The sequence below is a fragment of the Sorex araneus genome, chromosome 5 (assembly GCF_027595985.1).
Source record: "Sorex araneus isolate mSorAra2 chromosome 5, mSorAra2.pri, whole genome shotgun sequence".
In the NCBI taxonomy this organism is placed as follows: Eukaryota; Metazoa; Chordata; class Mammalia; order Eulipotyphla; family Soricidae; genus Sorex; species Sorex araneus.
This window is the reverse complement of record NC_073306.1, coordinates 18,291,395-18,315,318: the sequence shown is the minus strand read 5'-3', so window position 1 is coordinate 18,315,318 and position 23,924 is coordinate 18,291,395. Positions and strand designations below refer to the sequence as shown.

The following is a 23,924-nucleotide window of genomic DNA, read 5'->3' as shown; positions in this document are numbered from 1 at the left end:
AGAGAGACAGACATAGAAAAATTGCACTCATCTGTGGAATATAGAATAATAGACTATAAGACTAATGCCCAAGAATAGTAGAAATAAGTACCAGGAGGTTGTCTCCATGGCTTGGAGGCTGGTCTCTCATTCTGGGTAACTCAGGGAAGGGACCACCAAGTAAAATGTGGTTGGAGGTCATGTGGGGGAAGGGTGATGTGGGCCGAATACAGACTAGAGACTGAACACAATGACCACTCAACACCTTTATTGCAAACCACAACACCTAATCAGAGAGAGAGAACAAAAGGGAATACCCTGCCATAGTGGCAGGGTGGGGTGGGGGGAGACGGGACTGGGGAGGAGGGGAGGGATGTTGGGTTTACTGGTGGTGGAGAATGGGCACTGGTGAAGGGATAGGTTATCGAACTTTGTATGGGGGAAACATGAGCACAAGGATGTATGGATCTGCAACTGTACCCTCACGATGACTCACTAATTAAAAATAAACTAATTAAAAAAAGAAACAATAAAATTAATAGAAATATGTTTAAACTAACATATCTAAAACACGGTCATTTCCACCTATGAACACTATGAAAAATGCTAATGAAATATTCCACTCTATTTCTTGCTGAATCTTGATTATGACGCCCAAGCATTTTTTCTTCTTTCAGTCCAACTCAGTCAGGACATCACATTTCCAGTACCATAAAGCTGTATAAGTTAGTAACTGTCACACGGAATGGCACAGACTTCGAGACTCACTTGCAGTTCTGTTGCTCACACTTGTGGGTGAACAAACCACACATTTCTTTTGCCCGGTTGCATATCTCTCCCATGTGGTTCATGGTTACTCCTTGGTGAGCACACGTATTACCCCTGTCACAACATGGGCTCTGGACTTTTCTCCCAGAGTTAGCAAACTCTAATTCACAGAGCTAAAGATAGTATATAAGTTTGTTTGTTTGTTTGTTTGTTTGTTTGTTTGTTTTTATAAAAGCTTGCTGATCCCTACTCCCCTCTTCTTGAAAGAAGGGAGAGCTGAGTCCCCTTACCCATGGCCATTGGGATTGGAGAGCAGGTGGCAGAGCCTTGATCTCTCACCTTCCTTGAAGATAGGGGCTGAGACGAGTTTCCACTTCAACATATGCTTGTAGTCAGTAGGACTTATAGAGAAAATTCGTGAAGGAATTTCATCTCTCACTGATCTCCTCTCTTTCCACATTCTTACCTTAGGCCATTTAATTTGCACATCTGGATGATGTAATTTGGCACCCCACTTGGAAACTGCATTTCTATTATGTTTTAGAATTTAGTCAAAGTTTCATTTTTAAGCTCTGATTACTATGATACACCCTCATTATCACCATCTCCACCACCCACAATCATCATTTAAAATACACTTTGTGGAAAACCTCCACGCCACAATCGCTACCTTGCTCCCAGTTGGGTTCCACTGCTTGGGATGAGTCTCATCGACAAATTAATCTGTTGAAAGCTCAAATATGTAACTCACATTTGTGACTGAAATCTCCAGGTTACCTCCCCCCATCTTCCTATACTTCTGGAAGTCCCGGCAGTCACACACATGCTGCAAAGTTGCCACCCAGTTGAAAATTTAACGCTGGCTATATCACCCCATTAAAACTTTTGGACTTCCTTGATAGCATGGCCTCATTCTCAGTTGTACTAGATCTCAAACTCTACAACACTGATAAACCAGGAGTAGCACACCAGATTGGGTTGGATGTAATGTAAAAGGCAACCAATCTTGATTAACAAAATATAAACACAGAAGGCTTCACCTATAACAAAATCTCAGTAATCTCTTATACAAGAGATCTTAATGTCTCCATGGTAAGATACAATAATATTCACTAACTTTCTTCTACTGAAACATTTTTTGATCATTCTTTTAGCAAGTTATTTATAATAAGCAATATAAAATAATTTATTGTGGACCTGCTATGGGGGAAAGCTTAAGGGGTGGTTGGGGAAATTGGAAAAAAAATGGTGGTGGGAAGGGGCAATGGTTGTGAGATTGGTGCTGAAATATTGAATGTCTGTAACAAATCATCATGAACAACTCTGTAAATAAATGAATGAATAAATAAAATGACAAACCAGGAGAAAAGGGAAAAAAGAAATTACTAGTAAATAAATAAAATATGTTTTGTACAATAAACTTCGATTTACTTGAGAAACAGGACAGCTTTTACTTTTTTTTAAAAAAAATTGGTTTTTGGCCATTCCGGAATCACTCCTAGCGAGGCTCAGGAGACCACACGTGGTGACAGATAAGCAAGATGAACACACTATGTGCTGTAATCTCTCTCTGGTCCCTCATCTTATTTTTGTTTTCTTTTACCTCTTCTTATTTTTGGATCCCTGACACATCACAGATGCACAATGACCCCCTGAGCATGAAAGAATGAAGGACTATTTGCTTACACACACAACACTGAACAACTCCATTCTCTGGTGACAGTCTTCTCCAAGTACCTTGGCATATGCCACATGGTATTTCCCCAGCTCTTCTTATTATAAAAGCCAAATAATACAATAGTACAAATAAAATCAAGCCTTTATGATATTAGCAACTATAGAATAACTGCTTTAGTAAGACTTTTTCATTGTCTGCAGAAGACTTTGACATTCCTATCTCCTGTCAGTAATACGTATATCCCTCTCTTCATACTTGAAATGGTACAATCTTATTTAATTGTATAATATTTTTTCCCACTAGATATAGATTTCTACAAATCAAATCAGCTAAAAAGATTAAAATACACTGATAAAAATACACTGATGTCTGGACTCCATTCCAGACTAAGAGAGCCAGGAACACTGAATTGGGGCCAGGGCATTGTATTCATTAAAAGTTGTTTTTTTGTGGGGAGGCCATTCCCTGCAGTGCTTTGAGGAGCCATGTGGTGCTGGGAATTTAATCCCCTTAACACCATCTGGTCCCTGAATGTCCTTTAATGCTCTACATGTAGACAGAGTTGAGAATCTCTGTGCAATACGGTGAGGTACCAGAAGTCAAAGACTATAGTGTGTCTATGCAACTTCACTTACTAGCAAAGATGGCCAGGTAATAAATGTTGTCAAATAGGTATTCTGTGAAAGATCACAGTTATAAGGAATGGTTTATGTAAGTCTATTCATAAGAGTTTGTTAGAAAACTGAGATAAACAACTACATATTAATCTAATGACCTCTGATTAATTGGATGGGTCTGTTTAACTATATCAAGCATAAAAATTGACTGGAAGTCCTTTTTAGTAAGCAGTTTTTCCAACCGCAGTAAAACCTGGCCTTACAAGAAATAGACATGCTCCTGCGAACACGAAGGCACATGAAGAAAGTTCATTAGGATGGTTTTCTTACCAAGTCCAAAAGACAGACCTCCCAAACCTTCTCTCATAATGCAGATATATTTCAAGGTTGTTAGCCCACAACTGTCAAACCCAGCCTCTCCTTGCCTTCTGCTATGTAATTTATACTTGAGATTGGCATGAGAGGTTTTTTTATTACTATTATTAATTTGTTTGTCAAGCAACACTCTCGGATCTCTTGTAATTATGCCGCCTGTTAGCAGCATTAAGTACAAACATATCTCTTGGTCTTCACTTGTTAATTTGGGCCTCATCTATATTTAGAGAGAAGGATGGATAGAAGTCATAAAATCAGAAAACTGCTGATGGTCAGGACAGGACAGCATAGAGGTACACACACCTTTGCCAGTAATTAATCTGCAAGGGATACATGGCATATGGTTAAAAGCTTACAAAGTTTTGGAGTTTTACTTGGTCCCTATCCCTTACCCTATATCCCTCGATAGGTAAATTCACCCATTTTTGGAGCTTGCACAACCCATCACAAAAAATGGAAGGTAAGAACAAAATTTATTTCAAATGCCCAGCAGATCCTGTATGTGGGTGAAATAAGGTAATCAGAGAGAAAACACTTAATAAACAATTAGCAGCTAACCTAGTATATTTCCTTTATTCATTTGTTTGCAAACACCTACTGTGCCAGGTACTAGAATAATGCCAATGATAATTATTCCTGTTACCTGTATTATTACGGGGATCCTGTTACCTATAATGAAGTCTATCTGGCATCTTATGATGCTTAATGGGATGTTTCAATGTGATGGTCCAAAATATTTGATCAATGTCATTCCGTGGATGCCTGTCTAATATTGTTTCCTGGATTTCATCTGCATATTTCTGGTTGGTATTAACATTTAAATGTGTAAACTCAGGCTGATTTTACTCTCCCAGCTGTGGGTAGGCCTTATTCTATACTTGAAGTTTTAAGTAAAAGAAAAAGGTCAAGTAAGAGGAAATTTCTTTCTGTCTAATTGCATTGAAATTGAACATCATTTGTTCCCCTGCCTTAGACTGAAACTGAAGTTTGTCCTCTTCCAGAGGCTAGTACCTGCCAACTTTTTAACCAAAACTATAATCTGCTTTTCTTGGTCTCCAGTTTAATAACTGCAGAGCATGAAAAGTACCATCCTCTATAATCACATGAACAAATTCCTTATAATAAATTTCATAACTTTCCACTTATATATAATCTCATATCCATAAAAATTTTTATGCACATGCCTATGATAAATAACATATATAGTGCAGGTAATATCATATAATATATAATAAATCACATATATGGAAATGAAATTTTTATATATGTATATACATCAATGTATGTATTTATATGAAAAATATATAAAATATGTAATGTAAAACATATAAATAATAAATGTATTAAACAGGATCAATAAAACCTGTCTGTACAGAGGTTATTGTTTGTGTTTCCCTGGAGATCCTTGGCTTATATACATCTCTAGCAATATGACTTTTATGGTAAGGGCTTCAAAGGTAATGTGCTTTAGTTATCTTTAAATTTTTTAATTAAATGTGTCAGTAATGGTTTCTCATGCACATAATTTCAATACCACACCCACCACTGATTTATTTTAAAAAATTCAACATAAAGAAATTTTCAAAAGAATTTTCTTGTATTGTTGGAAGTGTTTCCAGTGAATCAATCAGAAGTAGTTAAATAGATTAGAGGCTGTCAGTCTCAGCTGGCCAGCTTTAAAAACATTGACTCCTGGATTTAGAGCAATAGTAAAATGGGTAGGGCATTTGCCTTGTAAGTGATCAGCCAGGGTTTGATCCCCAGAACCATATATGGACCTTCAAGCCCAGGATGAGTGATTCCTGAGCACAGCCGGGTGTGGCCCAAATCCAAAAATAAATAAATAAATAAATAAAACATGGATTCCCAATTCTGAATTGAACTGGGAATCAGAAACTTAAGGGGGAAGTAGCTTGAAATCTGGATTTCTAAGATCATTCCAATATTCCAACTAACTAGTCACCTCAATGAAACTAGCCATTTAAGAGGTTTGATTGAAAGAAAGAAGGATTGAGGATTTAGCCTGCTGTCTGAAATCCCATTCTCAGATTCCTAATTATTTTTCATTTCATCTCTTGTTTTCTATAAAATGTGTATGAGCTAGAAGAGAATACATAATATTTGACCATCAATTTAGGCTATCTTGATCTGGGAATTCAACCCTGATTGTGTTTCTCCTGTATCCACAGACCTTTAGGATCTTCCCATTGCCTATACAGTGAAATCTAAGTTCTTATTAATAGCAGCTAAATCTTCCCAAAATATACATCCTGGGTAACTATGCTGCTGCACTTAAGACCCAGAACCCTGAAGACCTTTCTGAAGTGGTGCATCACTCCTGTCCTTATCTCTCTACCTGCAGTACCCTATAAAACCAATTCCTTCTCCAACTTTTCTACAACTTCTCACACACCTCCTCTCTTAAAGATCTCTTGATGCCATTTGCTTGTCTCTCTCACAGAATGGCATCTTCTTGAAAGCAGAGCTCGACCTTTCCTGTGTGTGTCCCCAGCTTTCTGAACCCAGGGGCACTAGTCATATGTGATTATCTGAGTTGATTCAGGTGTTTTATTATAAGACAGAGATATGAAACAGAAAGAGAAGAGATAGAGCAGAACATCTGCACAGAGAGGATGAAGCGGCTACAAGAGCACTGGAGAGAGACATGTCTGGGCCCAGTTTGCACAAATGACTTCACCTCTCAGTATTGATCTCTGCACGTGTGAGTGAGGACAACAGCGGGATCCACGTCACAAGGCTGTTCTCTGGAGTATATATGCTGAGTACTCAGCCTGCTGCCAGAACATACCATAACAATCATATAATACACTGATCTTGTTATGAGCTCTTCTCCTTAAATCTATATTTTAACAAGTAAGACTGGCCTCTACAATGAAGATGCCTCATTCTTATTTTTTTAAATTTTATTGAATCACCATAAATTGTTACAAGCTTTCATGTTTGGGTTACAATCACACAATGATCAAACACCCATCCCTCCACCAGTGCACATTCCCCACCACCAGTATCCGAGTATACGCCCCCTTTCCCACCCTCCCCCTGCCTCCATGGCAGACAATATTCCCCATACTTTCTCTCTACTTTTGGGCATCATGGCTTGCAACACATACACTGAGAGGTCATCATGTTTGGTCCATTATCTACTTTCAGCATGAAAGATGCCTCATTCATCAGTGAAGGGAAAGGTGGGAGAATTCTCATGCTAACATATCACGGGACCACTGTGATTTTGGAAAAGTATTCACAGGGCACAGGTGGGGGAGCCAACGTTCTGCCCCTGTGTTACACTAATTACCAGTTTTCCCTGATGGATTTCCTTAAGAAAGGCAGATCCACAGGAATTGTATACATGTGCTCTGTTTCGCAAGAACACACATTTTCCACCATGAAGCATTCATTCTTCTCTTAGAAGTGAGGAGGCAGGAGCCTCCTCTCCACACACTCCACCTCCCGCAGGCAAAGCAACTCACTGACAGCTATTGCAATGAGACCAGCGTCCATCTCTGAACTAGAAGGAGAATTAGGCCAAATGCTAAAATCTGCCTTGGGAATCCAGAAGTGTTTGGAGATTCCCCTTCATCAATCTACTGTGCTGGATATGACAGTGCAAAGGCCTAATTCAGGGAAAATAACTTAGAATAAGGTACAGAGCTGTAGTTGACAAGTACTATAGGTTTATGACAAGTCCTGTTTGGAGTGAAATGAGACAAAGAAAGACAACATTGGGAGGTTTTCATAAAGGCAAAAGTGCTGAAAATTTGACATTAAGGTCTTCAAACTACAATATTAAAATTATTTTTTATTATAAAATAATGTTGACAATATTCTTACCTGGGTGAATTAAGTTGAAAACTCTGCACCCATCCGCAAGTTTTGCTTTATTGTGGTTATCTGTTTGGCTGGTCTGTGAAATCTCCAGTGGTGGAAGAACTCTCTGAGATCAGGATGAGGAACGAAGGCTCTGGAATCAGAAAGAACTGAACTGTTATCTTTGCCCTTTTTCTAAGTTTGGTGACTTTGAACAATTTAACTTCTGTGTGTTTCTAAAATGGCAGCAATTACCCTAATGCCTACTTTACGGGATCATTATGGGATAGAAAGAGATACCAGATGGCCTGTGGTGAGCACTGGGGCCTGGCACAAAGATGGTGGATTTGGGGAGGTTAAATAGGCTTTCCAAAATTCAACCGTGTAGAGAAAATGTTTCAATGAAGAGTAAACTCAGAAGCAACTAAGCAGTATTTAATTTCTCCATGTGGGATTCTTCCTCACTACTAGGTCGTATGCTTTGAGGACTGCTGCAGACAGACAGGGCTTATATGCTCCTAACCATTTTCTGGTCCAGTGATTTTAAATAAAGCTGCCACGTTCTCTTAAGCCTGATTCTTCATATAGTAGAACACAGACTCCCACTATAGAATGTGAACACGCTAGGCTTTTACATTCTTCCCGAACATACACTGCGACCCCAGACAATAGACCCAGCTGATTATTGTTATTTAAAGTAGTCATGTTCTACAAAGTTGCTCCTAGGGGACACATGAGGTTAGGTTCTTGTGAGCATCCGCTACAACATCTTCATCAGTAGATTAATAAATTGCCTTGTAGCGTAAGTTTCTGTTGAGGAAGCCTTATTTGGTACATGCTGTTGACTCATTAACATTGAACTCCCAGCCAACAGCACTAGACTCCCTTCCGAACAATGTTTATCTAACACATGTCTTTTCTCTATAAAACACATCGCTCACAGCCTTCTCCTGCTCCATGCTCGGGAGCAAGAGGGAGCACTACACTTGGGCCTACTGACTAGCAACATCACCAACAAAAAGTGATCAACTATAAAATCCAAGGTACAAAATAACTCTGGCCAAGGACACGTGTTTATAATACAAAAACTTTTGAGTGCAGCCAGGAATGTGTGTATGAGGTAACTCAAAGGTTGTTTTAGGGTTTGTGCCTATTTGTCAAGAACCACAAAATGCCCCAACTGTTGATTTGGGGGTTACAAATACATTTTAGTGAGTTGTTGATTTCACAAATACAGAACCTGCCAAAAATAAGAATCAATGGCACTATTCTCATCACAGATAAGGAATCTGAGACAGGCAATGAGTTACTGGCTAGGTTGATTTGAAATTCGATAGATATATCTCTAGAGACCCATGTTCTTTCCATTACTAACCCTGACGTCTATCACTGTTTCAGTCCCAATTACTCTATCTACAAAACATACACAGAGAGAGGGTGAAGATTAAATAGCTGATGCCCTTGAAAGTGCTTTGTAAATGGTAGAGCATTATTCAAATATTAAGAGTGTTAAAAGTCAGGTCAATTAAAATAGTTACTCTAGCTAACAGTAAGGCTGGCTCTAATGAGCCCCCTGAATTCACCCATGGTGGAAAGAGCGCAAGATGAAAATCAGGACCTTGAACCGTTCATAGCCAGGGAGCCCTTAGCCCAGCAAGCAGGGAGAAGCCAGTGATTCAAGCTTATTCAGCACAATCTCTGTGGGTTTGCTCTTCCAGTGTTCCGAGAGCGAAGGACGTACCCACAGTATATTTTTTAGTTGAGAGATCAAAATGCAGGTGGGATGCACTGGGGAAAAAAAGTGTTTCTGATGTCAAGTCCACTTAGAGTTTGCTGTTACAAATTCTACCTCTCAGAGCCATAAAAGATCCACAGCATCATTAAAGTGCAGTGCAGATTTAGATGAATAGGGGATTTGTCTCAAAAACCATCTTAAAGCTAGTTGCTGGGACTTAATGAAGGAGGGGGCCTGGAGTCCACAGGCTCTGTGTTAATTACAAAAGGGTATTTAATAATTGAGGCCAGAGTCATCCAAATAAGACAGAAAGAGTAAACAATCTCTGATACAAAGAATCGTTATTTTTTTTCCAAAAGGAAAAAAGGACTTAAAATTCCCATACCCTTTATCTTGCTAATTCTATTTCATAATGTCAATAAAATGATCAAGTGAGAGAAAATATTGGCACATAAAAATGGTCATAGAGTAGATGGTTCCAATTTTTAACATTTACAAGTAATGGGGAATTCATTAAAAAATTATGACACATCAGTACAATAAAATTCTAAAGGTAATTACGATTTGTAAAAATTATTCACAATATGGGAAAAATGCTTAAAGTGCAATATTAAGGAGGGAAGTAAAAGCTGGCTCTAATAAGCATGAATAAAGCTATGCTTGTGTGTGTATGTATACTGCTCAAAATAAAACAAAGTGAATGAAATATGCCAAATGTTAACCATCATTGATTTCTTGTTTGGGGCTTTATGAGAGGTTTTTATTCACTTCTTTCCCTTCCAAGGCTTCGCTCATAAATATATACTATTATGGTTTTGATGATGGGGAGGCAAATGGCACAATGGAAGTACAATCCCATTTGCTGTTACACTCAGCACCAAAAGACAGCTTTGATGAACAGAAGCACAGATTAAACAAGATTTAGCCTGTTCATCTAACAGGTCACTGATCTGTAAAAATATCAGATGTTTTCAGATTTTTCAAATCATTTATTATTAAGCAACTAGTTGGAGTGCAGCCAAGTTAATTAAACAAAGAACATGAGATGGCCCGATCCCCAGAACCACCCCTGGAGGGCCAGGCTCTCCTCTCTTCACCTCCTACTGCCAGAGCCTTGGGCCTGCAGGGTTGGTTCTCAGTCAACATATGGCAGCAGAGGAATGTAAATTTGGGAGACAGGTACCATAAGAACACAGTTCATGGCCATCTTCCTTGTCTATTGATCTTTCTTGGCCCTCAGCGAAGTTTTATTGAGCATTTACTATATGTAGGATAAGGCATGGATAGCCTTTAAGACAGGCAAGGACACACAATCATCCTAATACATAAAGAAGACAACACAATAAGAAAGTTATAGATAAAACATAAGGGACCTATAAGTTATATAAGAAAATATGGAAAAGAGGGGGAAAAGCATCTGCAGGTAAGAAGTTCAGAGATGGCATCTGGGTGGGAGTGGGATTTCAGTTGGAGCTTGAAAGAGTAGCCAACTTCAATAGACTTAGAGAAGCAAGGGCAAGGCATCCCAATGAAACTATAACCCAAGTGATGTCTTACAGATGGGATTTATACAGTTACAGAGGAAACGAGAAATGTTTTCTGGTGGCCTGAGCATGGAAGTCTGAGAGAGGCCAGAGGGAAGGCTGAAATAAGTCACTTCCTATGGCTTACCGCTAGGTAGAGCTTCTGACTATATGTTAATATTTACTTTCTCCAGACAATCTCATTCTTAAAGAAACTAACTCAAGGGCAAGAGAGAGTACAGGAGATAAGGATGTTACCTTCCGTGAGTCTGCTTAAGCAGTCCCAGATTGATCTGGAAACACATAAGGCTGCCAGCACTGCCAAACGTCATTCTTGAGCACTGAGTCAAGAATATACCCAGGCTTGCTCGGGGGTCGGGATGGGCTACCACCCCACACCTCGCTATAGTTCTGAAAGCCACAGCACTCACATACACAGCTGCCACCCAGCTAAAAAAAGTAATAAAAAAAAGCTACTTCAGCGGTACCTTCCTGATAAAAATACTGAATGCCCTGAACAAACACAATGACTTCTAAGTCCCTGTATTGCAAACCATAATGCACATAAGGGAGAGAAAAGGTGCCTGACATAGAGTCACATGGTGTGTGTGTGTGTGTGTGTGTGTGTGTGTGTGTGTGTGTGTGTGTGTGTGTTTGTGATGGTGGTGAGAGGGGAGGTGACAAGAGGGAAACTGGGGACATTGGTGGTGGGAAATGTACACTGGTGGAAGTGGAGGGATGGGTGTTGGAACACTGTATGACTGAAACCCAATCATAAATAGCTTTGTGATTGTCTATTTCATGGTGGTTCAATAAAAAAGAATAGACCCTGAGTACATCATGGAGAGGAAAAGAAGAAAGGAAGAAAAAAAGAAAGAGAAAGAAAGAAAGAAAGAAAGAGAGAGAGAAAGAAAGAAAGAAAGAAAGAAAGAAAGAAAGAAAGAAAGAAAGAAAGAAAGAAAGAAAGAAAGAAAGAAAGAAAGAAAGAAAGAAAGAAAGAAAGAGAGGGAGGGAGAATGAGGGAGGGGGGCGGGCAGGCGGAAGAGAAGGAAGGAAGGAAGAGAATAAAGGAGGAAAGGAAGGAAGGAAGGAAGGAAGGAAGGAAGGAAGGAAGGAAGGAAGGAAAGAAGGAAGGAAGGAAGGAAGATAGGAAGGAAGGAAGGAAGGAAGGAAGGAAGGAAGGAAGGAAGGAAGGAAGGAAGGAAGGAAGGAAGGAAGGAAGGAAGGAAGATAGGAAGGAAGGAAGGAAGGAAGGAAGGAAGGAAGGAAGGAAGGAAGGAAGGAAGGAAGGAAGGAAGGAAGGAAGGAAGGAAGGAAAGAAGGAAGGGAGGGAGGGAGGGAGGGAGGGAGGGAGGGAGGGAAGAGAAGGGAGGAAAGAAAGGCAGGAAGGAAGGCAGGTAGGCGGGGAGGGAGGGAGGCAGAGAGGGAGGGAGAGGAAGGGAGGGAGAAAGGAAGGAAGGAAGGAAGGAAGGAAGGAAGGAAGGAAGGAAGGAAGGAAGGAAGGAAGGAAGGAAGGAAGGAAGGAAGGAAGGAAGGAAGGAAGGAAGGAAGGAAGGAAGGAAGGCAGACATTGAAAACAATCTTTAATCACTGATTACAGAACTGAGGTCACCAAGGAGTAATAGACTATGGTGGGGGCTTTGGGGTCCTTTAGTGATGAGGGAATATTGTACCCCTAAAGCAAATCAACATTCACACTCTTAAATTTCAATATTATTTTAATAAATTTTTTTTAAAGCAAGATTAGCTGTTTCCCATAGTTCAAGGAGAATGATGGAAAGGTATTATGAAGAAGGGTAAGGAGTTCAGAGAAACCCTTTCTAAAGAGCAGCAAGACTACCTTGTAAAGGAAGGGGAAGGTGGACCCTGAAGAGGGGCAAAGCCCTCTAGGACTGACTCGCCTGCTCGTGGCCCTGTGAACCTACCCTGTGATGTGGCTATAAATTCAGCTCTTCATTTTTCCAATCACCAAGATTGTTCTAGCTCCTGCCACTGGATTTCCTAAAATGTGGAGAAGCCAAAGACCAAACTCCACACAGTTGCCTAAACCCTAAACTCAATTCGTAGTCCCTCCCCCTCCTCCCCCTCTGAAGGTGCTGAATTGCTTTGCAAATATATGCAGATACATGCGAATAACAACACCATTAACATGTGCCCTAAGCCTCAGAGGAAAAGGTTTGCTTTGATCAAAGCTCATAATGGGATGCAACCACAGGGCAGAAAAACAATATCCTGCTCAGCCCAAACAAGGGAAGGTTTAGATCCTGGAGCAAAAGTCTGGCCTTTGTAGCCACTTCTCAGTCAAATAGGAACTCAAGGTTTTCCTTCCATTGCCTATTTCATAGAGTACTTTTACTACTGTACTTTGTTGAAATTTATCATGGCTGCAAGAATGGATTAAAAACATGAACAGCACTCTGTGTGTGTGTGTTGCTACCTGTCTAAACTCTGCTACTCAAAGTATTCTCTATGAAGAAGAAATTTGGAGAGAGGGTGAGGCACACAGACTTTCTTTTTTGCTTTTAAAATTTTTTTTGAATCACCGTGAGATAGTTACAAGGTTTCATGTTTGGGTTACAATCTCACAATGATCAAACACCCATCCCTCCATCAGTGCACATTCCCCACCACCAATATCCCTGGTATACCCCCCTTTCCCACCCTCCCCCTGCCTCCATGGCAGACAATATTCCCCATACTCTCTCTCTACTTTGGGGCATTATGGCTTGCAGCACAGACACTGAGAGGTCATCATGTTTGGTCCATCGTCTACTTTCAGCACGCATCTCCCATCCCAACTGGTTCCTCCAGCCATAATTTTCTTAGTGATCCCTTCTCTATTCCATCAAGGCACACAGACTTTCCTCAAAATCTAAAACCCCAGAGACAAGAGTTAGAATCTGCTGTTCATATAATTTTTGTAGGGAGGCGCTGGGGACTGGAGGCAGGACTCATGCATGCAAGGCATGTGCTCTACCACTGGGCCATATCCCTGGGCAGAATCTGCATTTTGACAAGATGCTAGGTGGGTGATAACATGTGCACATGATGATGTGAGGGGCACTCATCTAAATGCCCGGAGCGGTCATCATTGGCACCTACTAAAGCTAAGAGTATTCTGACTTCCTTCATATCCCCAGGCACAGGCAGTGTAGACTTGCTCATTAAAACAGGCCTCTCTGTCCTTGGTTATAAAAATGGGAGTAATGCTCTCTGAGAGCAAACAGAATAGCCCTTAGTATTCATTGCTATAACAGAATGCTTGATGTTAAATGTTCAAGCACAATGCCTGGCATGTGAGGTGGTGAGGTGCCCCAAAGTATCATGCGTACTCCTAGTCCCTCCTAACAGCAACTGTTGCACTAATAACTCATATTGAAATTCAGTATTTTCTACATAATTCATCTCATTGAATCCTCACATGAGCTAGGAGTTGCCTCCTGTGTTGCTAATCAGAAAGCTTGGGCAGAGAGATTCAGGGAGCTCTCCACAGGTGGAGGGAGCAGGGGTGGTGGTGGGATTTAATGAAGGCCCCTTCCAGCCCTCCCTCACCCTGCACCCCTCCTGCCCCATGTGGAGGGCAGAGCAAGTCTTTCAGTGGCCTGATGAAAGGTGGTCACCCCCCCTCAAGGGTAGAATTAGAGCTGGGTGTGGGGCATAGGCAGGACGTGGGGGGGGGACTGACAATGATTTCTTGAGAAGTGATGATGAGGTTTCAAGTCACTCTGTCAGTAACCAAAAAGCATTGTGGTTAGACCCACTTTGTGGACACAGAAACTGAGTCTGACAAGATTTGAACAGGTGTCAGCATCAGCCCATAGAAAGCCGGACTCACCTCCTCCAGGAGGGAAGCTCCAGCAGCAACAAAGGGCTGTGATAAAGAAATGAAGAGAGCCCAACAAGAGGTCCAAATGCACCTCTTTGTTTGACAATGCCTTAGCAAGGGACTATTACATCTGTGAAAAGTTCCACACTGAGGCAGCTGGGGAGCAAAACTATTACAACTCTGTAAAGGCAAGCAGGGCTTTTACCCACGTGGGCGTGTTCTTTACATCTACACCGGAGACGTATACTCTCCCCCAGAAGCCTGCATTCTAGAAGTCTCTCTCTCTCTCTCTCTCTCTCTCTCTCTCTCTCTCTCTCTCTCTCTCTCTCTCTCTCTCTCTCTCTCTCTCGCGCGCGCGCGCGCGCGCGCGCGCGCGTTCTCTCTCACAGCCCTTCCTCATAATTTCTAAGTGAAACTATTTTACTTCACTTTTATTCTCTTTCTAAAGTTCTTTTCTGCAAAGGAAGACGTTTCTGGAAAAACCCGAGTGAAAGGGTTGGCTTTCCTTTCCTACCAAGACCAATTCCTTTCTCGCGCCCGGCTTTCCTGGTTCCTGGAGCAATCAATCAGGTGGCAGGGACCATTTTCCATAACAAGTGGAACTCAGGTGCGATTTGATGACCACCTTGTGGAAGTGGTAAGATGTGAGGTGTCTGGAGAATGGACACTGGTGGAGGGATGGGTTCTCGAACATTGTATGAGGGAAACACAAGCATGAAAATGTGTAAATCTGTAACTGTACCCTCATGGTGACTCACTAATTAAAAAAATTAATTAATTAAAAATTTTTTTAATTAAAAAAAATTTCACTTGCATTCCACCCCACCAAAAAAAAAAAAAAAAGATGTGAGGTGTCCATCACAGACGTTCATCACTCCTAAACTTCCCAAGGCACTTCCCTTGGGTGACAAAGGTGGGTAGAGAGGGAAGCATTAGACTCCCCTTCAGAGGCTGTCCCCTCCCTTCTCTTCACTTCCCGTATGCCTCTGACAACAATCAAGAGACCAAATGACTGTGGCAAGGGCAGGGACCGGCCAGTCAGGTCACAGGGCCAGAGGCAAGGGACCCAAGGAGAGGGAGCCGCAGAGAGGCCCCTGTTGCTTCTCTTTCTTTCCTATCAGATTTCCCTCGCTTTCTGGCCACAGCTGTCAGAGCACCGTCACCGCAGCACTTCATCTCCCTCTCGATTCACCTGACAGTCAAGTCCTCACCCTTTTGTGGAAAGGGCAATTTTAAGCTTCATGAGGTAGAACGAAGCCCCTGGGACCACAGGCTCAGTGGTGTACAAAGGTTAGACTCTCAGGGCCTATTTCTGGTCACACACACACACACACACACACACACACACAAACCCAACATCACCAAAGAAAGATCCTGAACTCTTTCTGTGTTCAACAGTTATTGGTCTTCATTAATTTTCTTACCTGCTGTATCCAGGTCAGGGCCATGCATGGTGGGAACTTATCAAAGTGAGGCCCAACGGCAGAGCCCGCCCTGCACAGGTGCCCGTTCATCTCAGAGTGCTGGGTACCCTCACCCCAGGCTCACTCTGACGGAGACTATGAGACACACCAAGGGACCCACACAACCTATAGTTGGGATGTCGGAGGAACAGGAAGTAGCGGGGATATAGGGAAAGGCTATGAACTCCCTCGTGGCTCAGGGCCCTGTTGGACAGAGCTCTCCCTGCTGTGCCGTGATTAACACCTCTGAGCCAGAGAGCTTCTATCTGACCTTTCCCCTCTGCCCTATGCCCCCAGATGTCTAGGTCACAGGGCAGGACCCCAAGTCTGCTGGTTTCAAGCATGGGGATGAGCTGGGAATGGAGTGAGATCAAAGATTAAATCCTTTGTATTTTTGCTGCAGGGTTGTACAAGTTTGCTCTAGAATGTTGTCTCCTTTCTAGAAGGTTTTCTCCTTTCCAGAAAGGTCCACCATAGGACTCCCACTTTCTAGAGGCTGGAATTGGAGTCTTCTCTTGTCCCAGGGACTCAGGGTGACACCACATACCCACCTTCTTCCTTTCAGCCTCCCTGTGTAAATAATCCTCTCTGGCAAGAGGTGATTCAAATACACCTTTTGTTTGGGGTTAGGGACTGATGGAATACATGTGTATCCAGCTCACTCGCTTTCCTCTTGCACCACTGTCTCAAGTCTCCAGTCCTGCTTGCACAGTCCCTGAGGATTCTCTTATAAAATTTCGTTTCAGACACAGGACTGCGAGTGTCCACCTCTCAGCTGACTTCTTCAAGGACAGGGACAGTGTTCTTATTCACTCTGCACCACCGACATCTAGAAAGCACTCTATAAATATTGGCAGAATAAATGAATTAAAAGTGACACAAAGTTAAATTTTCTCACCAGACCATTTCTAGCAAACGGAAATGGAGCAAACTTCCAGTGACATTTTTATAGTCAAGACATTATCCTCAACTCACAGTGACCTTTCTGAGTCACCTACCCTGGGCCTTGTCCAGGCAAGCTGGGACAATTGGGCCCCCCTCATTATAACTCAAAAGAAGGATGTGATGATCAGAGACAGAGTGAAATTCAAGGAGCTGTAAGAAGTGGAATTGCACAATGCCGGCTGGCATTGCTGTTTGCTGGGGATCATGTTCCTGCATATTCCCTACCCGAAAGTGTAGCCTGGGTCCCAGGGATTTACTTTCTACTAAACAAGACTCAGCCAAGGTGATAGCACATTACTTCATGGATGGTTATGAGAGCGTGAGACGCTGGTATTTCTGAAAGTCACTCACAGCCTCTCTTGCTTTCTCCCTTGGCTGAAGTCAGATACCATAATGGTACGTTGCCCTACAGAGAGACCTCAGGACAAGGACTTGAGAGCAATTTCTAGCCAACAGCCAGAAGACCTGAGCCCTTAGCCCCCTCACCTGATAGTAATTGAATGTTTCCATGAGTGAGCTTGACAACAGAATCCTGCCCCAGTCCAATCCTGGGCTGATGACCATCCCAGCAAATATCACAGCGAGGTAATAAACATTGCTGCTTTTAGTCACCAGGCTTGGGATTGAATAAATAGCTCTGCGATAACAACCAATATAGGAATCCCTGCAACTTAAATATCAGGGACATGTTCTGGAGTTGGACTGAGTAATCCTACAGTTAGAACTGGCATATTTGAAGGAAAGAAACAGGGAAAACTATTGCATGTTTCTAGATCATAGTGGAGGGTAGACTTTAGCCCAGAAATGAACTCTTCCTATTCCAAATAAATCAAATACCATCATTCTCTCTGGCGGATGGGAGCCTTCCTGGTCTACAGGGCTTTTTGCCTAGCTGATTTGGTGTATGTCCTCTCTCCCCTAGGAACTAAGGAACAATGAAAATCAAACCGCCCATCATCAAGGCTGCAATCTGGACCGTTAACCAAAGGGCCTTTTCATCTTGTGTTACACTCCTTCCACCAATGGGTAGAGTGGGCCTGCCACTCAGATTCATGTCCTGCTCAGACCTATATAGAATGTGCCAGAAAATTCTGAAGCAGCAAGCTGGAATTTATTAATTTAGTTTTCATTTTCTGAGCCATAAGATGTCAAGATAAATCTGCTTGCTCTGCTGTGGTGGGGGGAGGGGAGGGGGCCACACAGGTAGTGAGAGGACAGAAATGCAGATCCCGATGACTCAGAAGCATGAGCAAGCATCCTTTGGGGCAGGGCTACCAGGAGGCAGAGAGAGAAAGGCCTTTCGAGGTTCCTGAGCCACCTTTGGAGATCTTGTGCCACAGAAGTAGGAGAAGAAAAGCTTCTAGCAGGAGTATGTCCTGCAAGAACTGGCAGGAAGTTGTCAGCTGCCAAGTCCCCCAGTAGCAGGTAATGAAGCCCTGATGACAGAATGATGCATGGGCCCCACACATGCTCTGTTTGCAGGAGCCCCGGGTTTGATCCCCAGCACCACAGGGTCCCTCAGCACTGCCGGGTGTGACTCCTGAGAACAGAACCAGGAGTAGTATCTGAGCACTAACAGGTGTGGCACCCCAAACAAATAAACAATAAAAAGAGTGTTTTGTTGCACAGGCTAGCAGGGACAGACATATCTGGACTCGGAGAGAAGCAGAAGGTGGGGATTGGGTGAGGGCTGGAGGGAGGGCAAAAGGTAGAGGTATGCAGGTCCAGGAAGGAGATTGGCTTTTGTTATCTATTAAGAGACACTGTATGCAGACCCATGTACCACTGTTTCCCTGGTCATGTGGCTGCCCTAAGCAGTCCCCCATTTTTACACTCCTCTGGCACTATTGTCAACTAGGATAAAGTTCGTGAGTGCCTTGGTGGAGCAGAGGCTGGAAGTGCTCCCACATATTCTCTTGAACCCTTTGGCAGTTTTCTTCTTTCTCACATTCCACTATGTCTCCTGCTTAGCAGACAGCACCTGCGCCCCCAAGCCCCAGTGCCAGACCCCTCCTGGCTGCCACACATAGACTGCCAGAGGACTGGAGAAGTGTAGGATAACATTGCTTTCTGCCTTGTCCCAGGGAGCTTAATTTATTGGGTTACTCCCATCGCAGTGCTCCCATTCCTCTGTGTTTACTTCTAACTTCTTTCTTTGTGCTCTGTTGACTTGTAAATATTGTTTTTCTCTTCCCCTTAAGTCTTTTGTATAGTTAATGTCCTTTTTGTATGGACACAAGAAGACAGTTAATGCCATGCATTTGTAACTTGGGAGTTAATTGACTCTGAATGATATTTTCCTCCTGGACATCTGTTCTCTCAGTTTAAGTGTCAGTTGCCCTTCCTAGCACACCAAAAGCAGGGTCCCGATGAGGGACTGGATGGACCCACGGCAAGCTGTGAGCTATGTGCTACCCTGGCATCGAAATGATCCTGGCCAAAGTGCCATAATACTTAACTATAAGTTAAGAGCATGGTTATGGACAAATTCTGTCATGATCCAAAAAATAGTAATTAGATTCAGACTCTGCTAGGGTTAGGAAAGATTAATCTGGCCTGAGCACTGTAGTCTGAGTCTGTGATGAGGTGTTCCCAGAAGAGCCACCCTATAGCTCAATGTATTTCTTACTGTGTCCTTACGAAATAACTAATATTAAGAAGCTTAATTAAGATGTTAATTAAGATTTTAATTAAGTTATTAGACTAAGGAGAGAAGAAACACCCATAGGTGGTGTTTCTGCCCTTGAGCAAAATGGACAGTCAGGAAGGGCTTTCTTTTATTTATTTATTTTTTATTTTATTGAATCACTGTGAGATAGTTACAAGCTTTCATGTTTTGGTTACAATCACAGCATGATCAAACACCCATCCCTCCACCAGTGCACATTCCCCACCACCAATATCCCTGGTATACCCACCCCTTTCCCACCCTCCCCCTGCCTCTATGGCAGACAATATTCCCCATACTCTCTCTCTACTTTTGGGCATTATGGCTTGCAACACAGACACTGAGAGGTCATCATGTTTGTCTCTTATATCTGCTTTTGGCATGCATCTCCCATCCCAACTGGTTCCTCCAGCCATCATTTTCTTAGTGATCAGTAAGGGCTTTCTTATGTTGATTTTGCTATTGGACTGGGTGTAGCATCTACTCCCAATGCCAGGGAGTTGGAGACATGAGAGAGTTGGAGAGACATGAGAGAGAGAACAGGGCAGCAAGATGGAGCACGGAGAGACTAGCAAGGGGACAGAGGGAGAAGAATGTAAGGGAAGAATGAGGAGCAGGTGCGTGGAGACAAGAGAGACAGGGCTGCAAGATGGAACATAGAGAGATGAGCAGGAGAGACAGGAGGAGACGGGAATGAGGGGTAGTGTGAGACTAGAATGGGGCACTCAGAGAGACTGGAACAGATACGTGGGGGGAATGGAATAAACAGCAACTGATCAATCAACTGGCTTGACCCTCATTTCTCCTCTATCCACCCATGGCCCGAGCTGACCTGGCTGGGCGAGCGGCCCAAGATCCTGAACCCGGGGCGGGGGGGGGGGGGAGGGCGAGAGGAAGAGCCATCAGGGCCTTCCCTAGCCGCCCAGGGATTATACAGAGGAGGTGTCACCCTAGGCTGCAGCCAGCCATGGAAGAGGCACAGACATGAAAGCACCAGCCCCTTCTCCCAGTAGGACACTGTGCGTGCACCCGGTTTCATGTGAGCTTACATCCTGCTCTAGTTTCCTTCACCTTCTCTTTCCAGGCTACCCTTCTAAACCAGCTTCCCATCTCTGAAGAACTTCTGAAATGAGTGTCATCTGAGTCCTGAGGGGGATATCTCTGAAACCACGTGCAAACGGCCTGAATAACTTCTCAGAGTAGAGCTAGTTATTTGAGTCATTTTCTGAATGAGATCATGAACACGATGTTATTTATTTTCAGATACCTTTGCTATAGCAGTTAGCCTCCTTTAAGTAATACACCATTTTCTTTAAAGCTTTTGGCAGAAAACTGACTTGCTAACCTTTATTTTTTACGAATAATAGACATAGGTCCAGACATAGAAAATAGGTTGGAATGGGTAAAGAAGCAGAAGTATGACTCTCACATAAAGGTTGTTGTAAAGTGTAGGAGACAATTGACTATGGCTTCCTAGGCTTGGGAGAAGGCAATCAGGAATGGTATATTCCAAAATATACTTTGAAGATGGACATGGGGAGGATGCTAATGGATTGGATGTGGGATGGATGAGACCTAGGCTTTAGATTGGAGATTAAACAGGTAATACACACGAAGTGTGATCATCAAAAACCCAAGTACTGGCACAGAAGCCTGCATTTGGTTCCCTATAGTGCTGTTTGGGTTCAACTGATGTACATATTCTTGTTTCAAAAGAAAAAGAAAAATGGAGGTCATTAGAAACCAGGGGGTGCCAATCACTCAGCCACCCTCCCCAGACTTTTCCCCTAGCTGAGATTAGCAGCTTCCTCTCACCCAAAGCACAGGCTGCAAATTGCACTTGAAGAGCGACTTAACTTGATGGTGATAGAGTTCACCAACAAGGCATGACCTAGGGTCCTTCCATTTTGGGAGTGCAAATCACACCGGAGGATCTGCATCGTGTGTAAGGACAATGTGATGAGTACCCAGCACCAAGGAGGAAGTCTCGTCTAAAATGATGGGATACATCCTGCTTGACACTCAGTGTGGGAACAGAGTTCAAATGCACTGTGGATGCGATCGCCGGAACAAAGGGGACTCGGGAGTTTCGATTCAGTATCTCTAATTCTTAACCCCCAACCCCACCCCATCCCCATCCCCACTCAACACAATTCAGGGTTAGCTAATTCCTAGAGATAATAAACCATTGCCCTAGGAGGAGATGTTCAATTGCAAACCCCCTCATCCTGGTCACATGCCACTATCCCCTCGCACTGGAATTGTTCAGGGACAGAAACTGGCACTAAGCATATGATTGAGAATCTAAAGCAATGCAAACTTCAACTTCTGACTCTTTGCCTCTCATGACTTCCCACAAAAAGTACAAGAAAGGAGCCTGTCCTGGCTTTTCTCCTCACTGTCTGACGCCTGTCCAAGCCCGCAGCTTCCAGGATGGCACCAGAGTGGGGTATGGTACTCCTCTCAGGACTGTGAGTCACCAACTCTTATTAGAAGTCACCTTCTGACAGGGGCTTTGCCATGCCTATCATCATCATTATCCAGTTGATCATCAAATTTCTCAAGCAGTCTCAGTAACGTCTTCATTTGTCCTCGCCCTGAGATTTTAGAAGCCTCTCTTTACTCGTCCTTCCCAACAATGCCACATTGGAGGCTCTTTCAGGGTCAGGGTAATGAAACCCAGCATTGTTACTGGTTTGGGCGTATGAATACACCATGGGGAGTTTGTGAGGCTCTCCCATGTGGGCAGGAAACTCTCAGTAGTTTGCCAGGTTCTCCCAGAGGGAGAAGTAGGCTATAAGAAGTAGGATATATTCTTCCGGAAGCTTGGTTTTAAGTCTCTGGATGTTGGCCATTGGTGGAATTACACGGTTCTGGGGCAGTCCCTGGGTGTGACCACCTAGCTACTGGGAAATGGGAAATCTGGGCAGAATAGGCCCAGCCCTGATCCAAGCAGGCTTGGCGGTCTCAGCCCCGGGTCCCACAAACCTGGGTTCCTCTGCCAGTACCTTCATGCATGAGGCTCGTCCGAACATGTGGACGAGCCATGCCTATAAAATAATATAAAATTGACCCTTTAAACCTTTAAAACAAGTAGCCCCCCTGTCTTCCCAACCCAGATGCCTCTAATTTATCCCAAATCCACATATCCTTCCTGTTTCTGGAACCCAAAGGAGTCCGTAGAACCCACTAGGCAAAAGCTCAGATTTTGAAGTGAAAAATGTCTCTGAGACCTGGAGGTTCCTTGACACCCTTTATGCTTCATCTTCTTCTTCCTCATAGAAAGAATAATGAAAGAACACATTTTTAAAATGTATTGGAACACTGTGCCTGAAACTCAAGCACAAATATCTTTGCAATTTACAGTGATTTGATTAAAAAAATAAAAAGAGGCAAAACCTAAAAAAATGTATTGGAAGATTGAATAAAGCAATGAATGCAAAAATTCCAGTGCTTGGCATGCAAAGAGAATGGAGGGGAAAAACACATTCGTTCTTGCCATTGCTGATATTATTAGGGAGCAAAGAAGGACAACACTAGCACAACCAGCAAAGGAATCTCAAATAGGGTCTATTGCTTTTTCCAGTGCTTTCCATGCACACAGAACAAGGGGCGGGCAACCGGGACACGATTGCATATTCATAAGCACCTCCAACCAAATTAATTGATAGGGTACGATAGTAATAAAGAGAATTAATTTCCATTTTAATAACTTCACATGCTACATGTTAAGTATAGATCCATATTACCAATGGTCACACAATTTCCCCTTTGCATCTGTTCCATGTTGATTATGATGTCAAGAAAGCAAAAGTTAAATCCCTTTTTAAGGAAGGGGGGGAGAATCTAATTTAATAACATTGCAGTCATGTTGAAAGCAGGATTAAATCTTAATAAGGGTGGAAGGATGTTATGTTTCATGTCTGTTCCTCTTGAAGGCTGGCAACTTGTTCAGGGATAGAGACCGGGTTGTCAAAGGACTTCACAGCCCAACCCGGCCTCATCTCTCAGCATCCGGATGCAGCAGAAATCTCTGATGGTGCTGACACTTCTATTTTCACTTTTCCCTTCCTGGTGCTTTTTCTCATTAAAGCAGCTAGATTCTGTAATTTCTACCAGTGCAGATGAAGATAAAATGACTCCCAACTTTTATGTTGACCTTATAAAGCTAGGTAATTGCTACACAACCTTCAGGCTAAATGAATTTCCTTTGAATGAAAAAAACTGGATCCGAAGAATTCCAGAATGAGAAAAAAGAAACAAACTATACCCCGTGTCCAAATGGAATGAACTCATGAGCATCATTTTATTTGCAAAGATTAAAAACTCAGTTTATTCATTTTTTCCCCCCTTAGAAACATCCTGGCTCAAAGGGCCACAAAAAGTATCTGTCTCAATCCTCTTGCTTGTGTGGACTCCCACAACTAGACAGAACTGTATCCTTGGATGTAAGGACTCTGACTCTTCCTCTACTGCTGCTTTCTCCTGGCTTGTTCCTGCTTCGTTACATGGATTAGAC

The 23,924-nt window shown here is 42.8% G+C and overlaps 1 protein-coding gene across 2 annotated transcripts in view; it reads right to left on the bottom strand.

Moving 5' to 3' along the window:
* DAB1 (DAB adaptor protein 1) overlaps nt 1–23,924 on the bottom strand; it is a 1,237,060-nt gene that overhangs the window by 1,006,580 nt on the left and 206,556 nt on the right. For both annotated transcript variants that reach the window (XM_055138597.1, XM_055138598.1), the window contains one exon: nt 7,270–7,399. The gene's annotated coding sequence lies outside the window, so the exon portion shown is untranslated. The remainder of the gene's footprint in view (nt 1–7,269; nt 7,400–23,924) is intronic.